The 10,815-nt window shown below is 35.1% G+C and overlaps 1 long non-coding RNA gene and 1 pseudogene across 1 annotated transcript; one reads left to right on the forward strand and one right to left on the reverse strand.

Moving 5' to 3' along the window:
* The first annotated feature begins 630 nt into the window (after positions 1-630).
* Positions 631-2,333, forward strand: LOC120251625. The gene is made up of 3 exons (XR_005533458.1): positions 631-1,305; positions 1,415-1,528; positions 1,704-2,333. It is a non-coding gene; the product is annotated as an uncharacterized LOC120251625 (long non-coding RNA).
* Positions 2,334-3,064: 731 nt separating this feature from the next.
* On the reverse strand, positions 3,065-6,119 carry LOC120251460 (annotated as a pseudogene).
* Positions 6,120-10,815: the final 4,696 nt, after the last annotated feature.

The following is a 10,815-nucleotide window of genomic DNA, read 5'->3' on the forward strand; positions in this document are numbered from 1 at the left end:
TTATTTTGTTCGCACATAGAGAGTTAATTATTTTAAATTAAACCTGATTTATGATAAACATGATCTCTTGTGTATGCATAATATGGAATTTTTTGTGTACAGAGTGAAAACACGTGGTATATTTAAAATAAGCTCATATATGCTATTGACAGTGACCTGTACATTATTCAAAAGATAATAAATAATAAAATATATACACTAGAATTTTCTCTTACTTTTCAATATTCGATAGTATTTTATTAATGATCTATTAACTATTAAAAATTTTTCTTACTCTTCGATTATAAAAAAATAAAGTTCAAGAAGTTTTAAATAAAACAAGCACACTCTAAGATGAAAATAACGTGAGGTTCTTAAATTTTCACAATGGAATTAACATTCTAGAAATAAATGATCAAAGTTTAATCAACGCTTATACATGTGCAATAATAATTGATTAATTGCTTAGTCATAGTGATTAAGAGTCTTTATCTTTCTCTTTTCCAAAAGGCAACCAATGTTACACTCTTGACCACAAATAATGAGTCCAATACACGCCATTGAGTTGATGTGATGCATCCATCAAACAAGTGCAACATGTGTTGCTAATACATGACATGATGATCCAATTAATTCACTTGCATCCCAATCAATCAAAATGGGTTAATTAGATGGCTACACAATCATTAGTATTATGATGTTCTTGGATTTTTATTTTATTTTATTTTATTTTTATAAGTAGATATGAGAGTGTGTTTTTTTATGAAAGAAATTATCAACTTTACAAATCACAAGATGGGTTGGATTGGTACACAATTATGGGCAGTAGAATGTTTTTTATTTTTTATATTTTTTTGAAGTAGTTGTGAATGTGTATCTCGGATCCGGGCGGTGGAGGCGGGCCGAGATCCTGCGAGGGAGATCCGATAACGATCGTGAGTTGTAGACTGGGTCCGCCGATGAGAACATGAATCGGATCCGAGGAGAGAACCAGAGCTCCGACGACTCCTCGTCGGGAGGGCTACCGTCTTCTTCATCGCCGGATATAATATTTATTTATTATTATTTATACCTTTTTTGGAATTGGCTTAAAAAAAGTAGTACATACCATTCAGAATTTCAGAGTAAGAGTTGGTGAAATGTATAATTTCAGCTTAAAACTTATTATTTTTGCACAGAAACTGTCTCCCCAAAGCTCAAAGCTGGTTTCCTTTGCAAGTGGGAGAAGCTGGTTTCCTTTGCAAGAAGATCTGCATTGTTTAATTGTTGCTGTTGCTGTTGCTGTTGCTGTTATCATCATCCAAGTCTTGAGTCTTACTTACTAGAGTAATTGTCTTTCTGGCTGTTGTGTTTCCAGTTTATGTTCTGTTCTCAATTTGATTTGGGCCTAAAGGAGTGTAAGGATTTTGAAATTATTATTAATTTTTGTTTCAAGAAATGATGCAAGGAAAGTAACTCAGATAAGGGAATGGACAACCAATAAGTACGTTCTCATCCTCAAAGCTGGTTTCCTTTGGTGCTCTCTCTCTCTCTCTCGGCAAGTTGACTGGTGAGTGAGTTGGATTTCTCCTCAAAATCTTCTTCACCCTCTCCAGTCCAGTTTTCAAAACATAGGATTTAAGTTGACTTAAATTCTTAAAAAAAACAACACATTAGATTTTTGTTCTTAACTTAATTTTGTTTTGTTTTTTGTTTTTTGTTTTTTTTTTTTTAAATTTTAAAAGTTAGAGATGGAGGATTGGTTGGAATGTCTTGAGGAGCGTATGTCAGAGGTGGAGAATCGATTGGAATGTTTTGCGGACAGAGTGGAACGGCTGGAAGGTGCCGTTAAAACACTCATGGATGAGGTGAGATGCAGTAATTGGGTCAATCGATGCAGGAATTGGGTCCATCAAGGCAGCGAGTCCGGCCCCGTTTATGAGCTGGACGGCTCCACGTCATCAAGGACATCGAACGCACCAGGGTCAGGAGAGAGACTACCAAAAACAGAGGAGAACTATGAGAGCCGACAAGTGGCGCAAGCGTTATAACCGCGAGAGGACTCGTGGTGAGAAGGAGACTCGGGTGGAGGCCACCCAGTTCATGGCAAGGCCCAACTCCTCCCACATGTTGGCCAAGGAAAAGACGGTGGATGCACTTGTCCCTGATGGGAAGAAGAGTGAGCCATCAATTCAAGCCGCCACTCTCTAGCTGGGTTAGCCGTGGCCGAGCCACGGGAAGAAACAGGGTTTTTTTGAGAGTTTGTTTTGTTTCAAAAAGAATGCAGGTGCATTCTCTTTTGCTTTTGGTAATATATTATGTATTTTGAACTATGGGCAGACACCCCTTTCTTATATATTATTTTCTTTCTTATATATTATTTTGTTGGCCCTTGGGCTTTCACATGTGGCTGATCAACTCCTCAGGAGAACATGGAGGGGTGTTTATGTTCAGTCATTGAACTGGGGCTTTTGTGCTCGAAGGAATCTCCAAAAGAGAGGATCAGCATGAAGGATGTCGCTCTAAAACTGAAGAAAATCAGGCTGGAATTGAATACCAAGACAAGCATGGCTTAGGACCATTGTTAAGCACAATGCCCCATTTATTTTCGTGGGTTTCAGATTTGTATCCATTTGTATGTGACCAATTGCCTAATATATGAACAGATTTATAGCAATAAACAAAGTCTAATACCATCAAAATGTTCAAAAAGATTGTCAGATACCGGAGCACTTACTTTTACACTAGTCTTTAATCCACACCGAAGATTTGGGCCAGTTTTGGCTTTCAAGCTTTCCGCACATTTTGAGTTAAGAGTACACCCGCTCAAATATATATCTGCTCGTTTAAAGCCCACAGCAGTCTCCTAGAGGCTATTTGGCGTTTGCTTGATTTTGATTGGCAGGTTAATATCCAGCATGTATATAGAGAGTCTAATGTTGTTGCTGATTGGCTTGCAAATCATGCAATGTCGCTCCCACCTGGTCTCCAAGTTCTTCACCAACCTCCAGTTGGTCTTCATCTATGGTTTCTTCATGATCAGATCGCCATTTCGCAAATTAGAGACGTTCTAATGCATTAAGACTCTTGCCTTCCCTTTGTAACCACAGCACCACAAAAAGTATACAGCAACAAGCACAACAGAGAACCCTGTACAGAAGAAAAGGATTGTTGGTTGAGGCTGTCATTGCTGCTGCGGTTGAAGCTGCTGCTGCTGCTACTAAGGTTGAGGCTGTTTGATGGTCAGTTCAGCTCTCAAATGAAGCGTGCCATGAATGAAGTAGAGGCTGTCATCAGCCATGAATGATGTCCAAGGCATGGCAAACAAGTTGCGGTATCAACAGCCTTTCCACCGGTGAAGGTGTAATAATCCTTGTACTCGTTCACAAACTCACCAGTTGGCCTTCTCCTTGCAGCAAATTCATAGTCCACGGTGAAGCTGACAGAGCCCTTTTCTTGCATACCTAAAAAAAGTCCAAAGCAGCAGAACGAACTATGCTGATCCATTTCCGAGTGAGCCAACAGAAAGAATCCCTGCCCCACCCAAGCGGAATGCCTGGGAGTAGACACGGCCAGACGGGAACAGATTCGCACATTCCTCCGCTTGAGATCCAAATGAACAATGCACCGTGGATGGGGAAATTCAAACTCCACTACCCTCACGGGCCAGTACTTGTATGCCTGCTCCATGAATCTTTGATTTGCTACCTCCTCTGAGGGAAGAATTTGCTAACGATGCTGGGTCTCAGACTCAAAGAGTGCCTCAAAGGAGCTCCAAATACAGAAGAGCAGATTCTGTCGTCATAAAAAAGCTTCTCAGCAACTGACAACAATGCCTCATACATGAAGCAACCTCAAATTTATCTACAGCCATCAACACATCCAGCAAGATAGTAGGAATGGAGTTGACAACTTCCCACTATACATGAAACTCAAAAGTTCCGTGAGTGCTGTTTCCTCTGTTCAAGGGGAAAGAAAAAGCTCAAGTAACATTCTCATAGAAGCCCTTGCTTCGCTAGAATGACCACAAACACAAGGAATTAAGATATGCAATCATGTGATTCAATCCACAGTTATGACTAGCATTAACTCAGACCATATATGGCAGTCATCTGACTAATCTCACAAAAGCTGTAGTTTCCTAAATTGATGCACTGAATAACCCTATCTTATCATGGACTAAATAAATGAGAAACAAACAAATTTTTATCATTGAAATATCTGGAAGTAGGAAAGACGGTTCAACTGTGAAAAATTGCCAATAAGCTGGTCGAACCAATAGTGAAAACATGACCATTTGCTATTTCTTGAGGTACCTGAGGTATTAATGTGCAAGGTAGCATGACGCTGGCCTGATTCTCGCATACCATTAGAGAAAGCTACAAGAAAAATAAAACCATAGGATGGTGAATCAGTATAGAAAGAACAAATAAAGTACATCAACAAAAGAGAATCTTAAATATATTTTCGTCTTACTTTATAGAAGAAAGGGCTCTTGGCAGCAAGTATAGCAGAGCTAATAAATAAGGACTTAATTCTCAGCACAGGAGAGCAATTCATGCTCCAAGAGGAATCACTGCTGTTGGAAGGCTCATCACCTACAAAAATGATAATACAACTTATCTCTGAGAAGGGAGACACTTCTGCCAATATCTTCTAAATACGAGGATGCCAGAGTTCCTTGTTTGACAAGAACATATAGAAAGCTTGTCAATGAAGAGTGCATTTCATATGCAGCTTACAAATGTGAAGAAACGCACCAAATGCACATAAAATAAACAGAATCCCGAACAAACAAAGAAATCATGCATGAAACGGAAGTGCCAAAGTAACATCTATCAGATTTCTGATATCTTTCCCCAGTGGTCAATATAGGATAACCAATTTATCACTACCTGTAAAGCATGCTTTACACAATAACTTGAATTGATACGTGACGGATTCTTCAATCATTGCTACAGCTTCACCATCATAAATTTTCATATGCACTAGCATCCTCAGTATCATGTTGGTCACAGTTAACAATCTGCTCCAAAATTGTACACTGAGAACTCCGTAGCTGAGGTGAATAAAAAAAACAATGGTCAACTCTGGGAACATCATTGCATGGCCATTAAGTAAATACATGCAATGGTAAGTGGTAACAAAGAAATGTCACGCACATGAACATTTTTTGCAGACAAGCTGATATAAAAATCATAACAAGGAAGACACCCCCCTTTATTCATTAAATCTTCCATGTCCTTACACATTAAACCATCAATTGATTAAATTTGCAATTAGTCAAAACACATTACTAAGGTCGCAATGTGATAAAATCCCATTTTACAGTCCATTACCCACATGATACATTCAATCTTTTTACAAAAATGCATAACATCAGAGTAGAAACACCATGCAAAGCATAATCACTGTGGTGACACACTCATGCTTCCTTGATCTATATCATCCTTCAAAAGTTTAGGGCAATAATCATAGGAATAAAAAAAGGTAACCAAATGCCCAATCGACCAATTTCCTTGATCTATACCATCCTTCAAAAGTTTACCATCAATAATCATAGCAATAAAAAAGCTAACCAGATACCCAATCCACCAATCTCAATCTCTCACGAACTTCAAACGATAGAACAAAGGTTTCATCAAACGCATACCAACAACGAATAAGCACAAAAAAATCACATCCAAAACTACACATCATCGATAACTAAAACAAATACATCCTAACAAATTGCAATAAAAATAAACGAAAATATTTAGATCCCAAAATAGATCAAAAGGAACAAACCCTTCTCCTTCTTGATATCATCCCTACGGCGTTTCCGATGGCCAGCCCAGTCAACGATGCTACTACAACCATCCCAATCGCTCCTGTTCGCTCCGGCTTTCCGGCGGCCCAGCAATGATCTTGATCCCTAGAACCCCATCAGAAAAATTACTCGAATTGAAAGCAAACTCAAATTTCTGATTCTGATCCCCAAAGCCCCGAGAGAAGTCCGGGTCAATCGCCACCGCCACCCGATGATCAAACAGATCACCTCTCCTGCACTCCCTCCTGCCCCACCAGCAACGGAATCCTTCATCCTTCCCACGCCGGAATCCCAACCTTAATCTCAACGAAGAACCAAAGAGAGAATGAGAAAGGGAGTTGAGAGGAAGGGATTAAGTACTACTTAGTCCCTCTAATATAATTAATTTATCTTTTTAGTCCCTTAATATAGTTGGTCTCTAAATCTCTTTATTTTAATATTTAAAAAACATAAATTTTTTACCATAATATAATTTATCAATAGAAGGTCCTTAAAAGGAACTTATATTTTTCAAATATTAAAATTAAGAGATTTTTTAAAAATAAGTTATATTTGAGGGGAAAAAAACAAGTTCATTGATTATATTAAAAAGACTAAATAGGATATTCTGCCAAAATAAAAACTCTATTAACTGTTCCAAAAAAATATATGTAATTAATTTTTTAATTATTAATATATTATTAAATAATTTTCATTATTTTTTAAAAATTCAAATAATACTCTTCAAAATTCTTGGGCTTTTCTGACCTTTCTAAAAATTAATTTAAGAAAAATCATTTTTGAAATATTTATAACTTGATTTTTTTAAAATAGCTCAAAAATAGTAATATGTGGTTAAACTTATAAACTGGTTTATTTGATTTTTATTTTCCACCCAACAATTATTCTCACCAACCTTGTCTCTCACTCTTACATTATGGGATTGAATTTTTAGCCAATTTTTATAAATAAAAAAAAAAAGGTAATGTCGAAATTTGACCGGCTTAAATTGCAATATATATGGTCACATGTTTATGACCTAAATATAAAAAGAATGACATTGCGTTGAGTTTTTTTTTAAGCAAAAGATAAATTGGTATGAAAGTCCATTAGTTACAGTAGTTTGAATGATCCCCCTCCCCTGTCAAAGGTATCTTTCACACATAACTCCCACAAAAGACCCAGAAAATAAATTGTAATCTCAGAGGTTCAAACTAAAGATTTTCCAATCATAAGCACGGGTAATTATAGTTGGCCTAGCCCATGATTTTTAAGTTGAGCTTTTTTTAATCACAAAAACTTTAATTAAAAAATGAGAAACTTTTCTATTGTGGTAATGTTGAGAGATAAATTTTCATTTCTTCTAATTAATAATTATTTTGATGTTAGTCGCATGGCACAATAAAATTTTTAATAAAAATAAATAAATAATAATTTTATTAAGAAAGAAGAAAACCGCTACAATTTGGTAGAACATTAAAAAGAAAAAGAAAACCCCAAGTAAAACTAGAAATCCAATACTTATCCACTAGCAATGTAATATAAAACCTCAACATTTATCATATGAATGTAGGGGCGGAGTTAGAAATTTTATGGAGGATGGAGGGCGAACATCAAATTTAGAAAAAACTAATTAACAAAATTTTTACAAATTAATAATTCAAAATAATACAATAAACGTACTGTTTTAAAATATAAAATATGAATTGGCATCTAACTCTTGGTATGAAAATGACTATTCACATGGTGGTTAAAGGACAGCAATTTTTTCCATGCAAACTCAAGGCTCCAAATTAAGATTTTTAATACTTATATATATATATATATATATATATTAATAGAATTAAGTCACCAATAATATATTTTGGTCCATCTAATTTAGTGAATTTAGTGAATTTATATTAGAAAAAAATTACAATAAAATCTTTTGATTTATAAAAAAAATAAATAAATATACATACATACATATATGAGAAAATGTAATTTAGGGACATCCATTGAACGTCCCTAGATTAATAAAAGTAAGAGAGAGAGAGAGAGAGAGAGAGAGAGAGAGAGTTAAAATGTGAGAGATATGAACAACTTGGTAGCTGAACAGTAACATAAACAGTATCCAACGATAGTACTCATTTCAAATAAATTGGTTTGGTGTTCTGTGGATTTAGTTGAACAAATAACAATTTCATATGATCAATTAAAAGTTCTTGAGATCTAATTGGAATGCAATATATATGTGATCAAGTGATGTATGTATGTATGCAAAGGAGTCTATAAACACACCTTGGCATTTGGTATGGAGATTAATTTAAGATTGTTAGGAATATAAGAAAAAAGATTGTATTATTCTTGTATTTGGTATAAAAATTTATGAAATTAATGTTTTTTTCGGATTCACATTATTCCTATAATTAATGTTTTTTTTATTCCCATGGGAGGTTGAGTACCCAAAAAAGAGGAACAAATTTATATGGAAAAATATAATGATAAATAGCACATTAAATTTCTACCAAGCTATTCTACAAATCATGTTATATATATATATATATATATTTGCATAAGTATATATAACTAAAGTTTAGATGAGGGTCAACCCTACCTTCACTTCTATCCTACCTTCTTTGCGGGAATTAATACCATCCTACCTTCATTTCGATTCTGCTTAACCAAACCAATTGGAAACGAAGAAAATACTTTATTTTGGTTTGATAGATGGCTAGAGGGTCAATCCTCAAAACCGTTGGGCATCACTATTCCTAGATTGTCCTTATCCTTGGATTACTTTAAAACAATTTGTGCTTATACTTAATTCCCATGGTAATCCATTTAGAACTGCCACTGATGATGATTTTGCCATTTTACTAAATTCTTTACCGGATTGTGCAAATGATGATGAAGACTCCTACACCTGGTCTTAAGATAAAAATGGTACCTTCTAGGTCAAGTCCTTTTACAACTTCTTAATCGATGGAGGTGTTTGCAATCAACTCTATTCCAAATTCTGAAAAACTAAATCTCCTACCAAAATCATTTTATTCTGTTGGCTTGCCTGGGATAACAAAATTCTAACACTTGAGAATCTGTACAAAAAAGGTTGCAACTCTATTGCTACTGACACATGCATTCTATGTCATAATAACTCTGAATCAGTGGACCACCTTTTTTTAGACTGTATATATTCAGAACGTATTTGGTCCTTTTTCAAGTGTATAATTGATTCTGACACTCTACCTTTATCAGTTTCAAATATTTGGACCAACTGGATACCTCTTTGAACTCTATTTTCAGAAATCTTTGGGACCTCTGTTCCAGAGCCATCTTCTAGAATATTTTTCTGAAACGCAACAATCGTATCTTTAACCAAAACTGTTCTACTATTTATTCAACTCTTTATAAAATAGCTAATATGCTTCTTTCGTGGATTTCTGCAGATTCAATCTCCCACCAGCAGGAAGCTTTAGAGGCTATTCAAAGATCAAGCGTTCTTTAAATTTCCTGAGTTCCATATCCACTGACTTCACAGGCGATATGGCATTCAACCCGGCTGAGGAGTAATCCACTTCTTTTGTCTATGAGCAGGCCTATGTCTCCAGATGGCTGACTTCGCCGGCTCAGCTTCTTTTCACCTTCTTGTTTCTTTTTTCACTGTTCACTGTTCTCCGCATCTCTGGTGAGGATTACAGTCCTTTCTATTGCTTTTTTGTTTGTTGTCTCTCTTTATTTTGTACTATGTTTACTGTTTCTTTTCTTTCTCATTTTAATAAATTCATGGTTTAGCCACTTTATTCAAAAAAAAAAGTTTAGATGGGGCTTGGGGACAAAAGAACACTATTGGGTTGATGCTTTTGGCTGCATGATCACCAGCTTTGATTCATTCATTTTGCTTTTCCAGTGTCTCTTGCAATGTTTTTAAAACCGGACTGGACCGGCGGGTCGGACCGGAAAAATAGGGAACCAGCCCATAGCCCGGTCCGGTTTTAGAATTAATGTTGACTAAATTTTGAACCGGTCAAACCCGGCCAAACCCGGTGAACCAGCCGGTCGGACCAAAACCGGATGGATCCAGGTTTTCAATTTTTTTTTATTTTTTTTGTTTTTTTATTTTTTGTTTTTTTGTAAGAAAGGACTTAGGACATGAATTGACTCTTTCTTTTTCTTAATTTCATGATGCTCTTTGAGTCTTGATTTGTCGAAAATATTGTTTGGATTCTTGGAAGTTTGGAGTTTGGAGGTATGAGAAAAATAAACAAAAAAAGAAACTTGTAAATTGTTTAAGAGGTATAGATTATTTAGGACTTATTTTATTTTATACTTTTATTTTAATGTTAATGATGATCAAATATGAGAATTAAATTAACCATACTTAGTTCTAGTTTTGTTTTGAATATTTTTGTTCATGTCTTGTCTCATCCTCATATAATTAGTAATTTAATTAGTGGTTTAATTTATGTAGTTATCATCATCCATTTATGATTAATAGATTAAAAAATAAAAAATTTAGGGAGTTGTATTTGTTGTTTTATCTAAATTTATTATTTGAATCTTCAACAATTTTGATAAAATCATAATAAGATAATTATGATTAAAAATATAATAAAGTTTGTTATTATATGTATATTATATATATATATATATTATTTAAGATAATTATTTATTTATGACGTCATCCAGTCCGACCAGAATGGGTCATCCGGTCGGACCAACTGATCCGTGACCCAAATATAAAACAGGTTCACTATCCGATCCGATTTTAAAAACATTGGTCTCTTGTTGAGGGTGCCGGGATCCATAATAGTACAAATGAAAATGGAGAACTGGCCTCAACTATAAAGTGAACATGATGCATTGAGGCCAATCAAGATAAGCATGAATCTCTTGAAGATTAAGGTGAAGTTTTCAAGATAAGCATGTTGACTACCTTCCATAATCATTGAGCTGCCACTAACAGAAGATAGACCATGTTTATTTTTCAGACTCTGGGAATTGTACATGTTTGTAACAAAACAAACACTGATATTTGCAGGAACCAAAAAAAGAAAATTTATCATGTATGGAGAGAAGGAAGGAAGATA

Source organism: Dioscorea cayenensis, chromosome 20 (genome assembly GCF_009730915.1).
Source record: "Dioscorea cayenensis subsp. rotundata cultivar TDr96_F1 chromosome 20, TDr96_F1_v2_PseudoChromosome.rev07_lg8_w22 25.fasta, whole genome shotgun sequence".
In the NCBI taxonomy this organism is placed as follows: domain Eukaryota; kingdom Viridiplantae; phylum Streptophyta; class Magnoliopsida; order Dioscoreales; family Dioscoreaceae; genus Dioscorea; species Dioscorea cayenensis.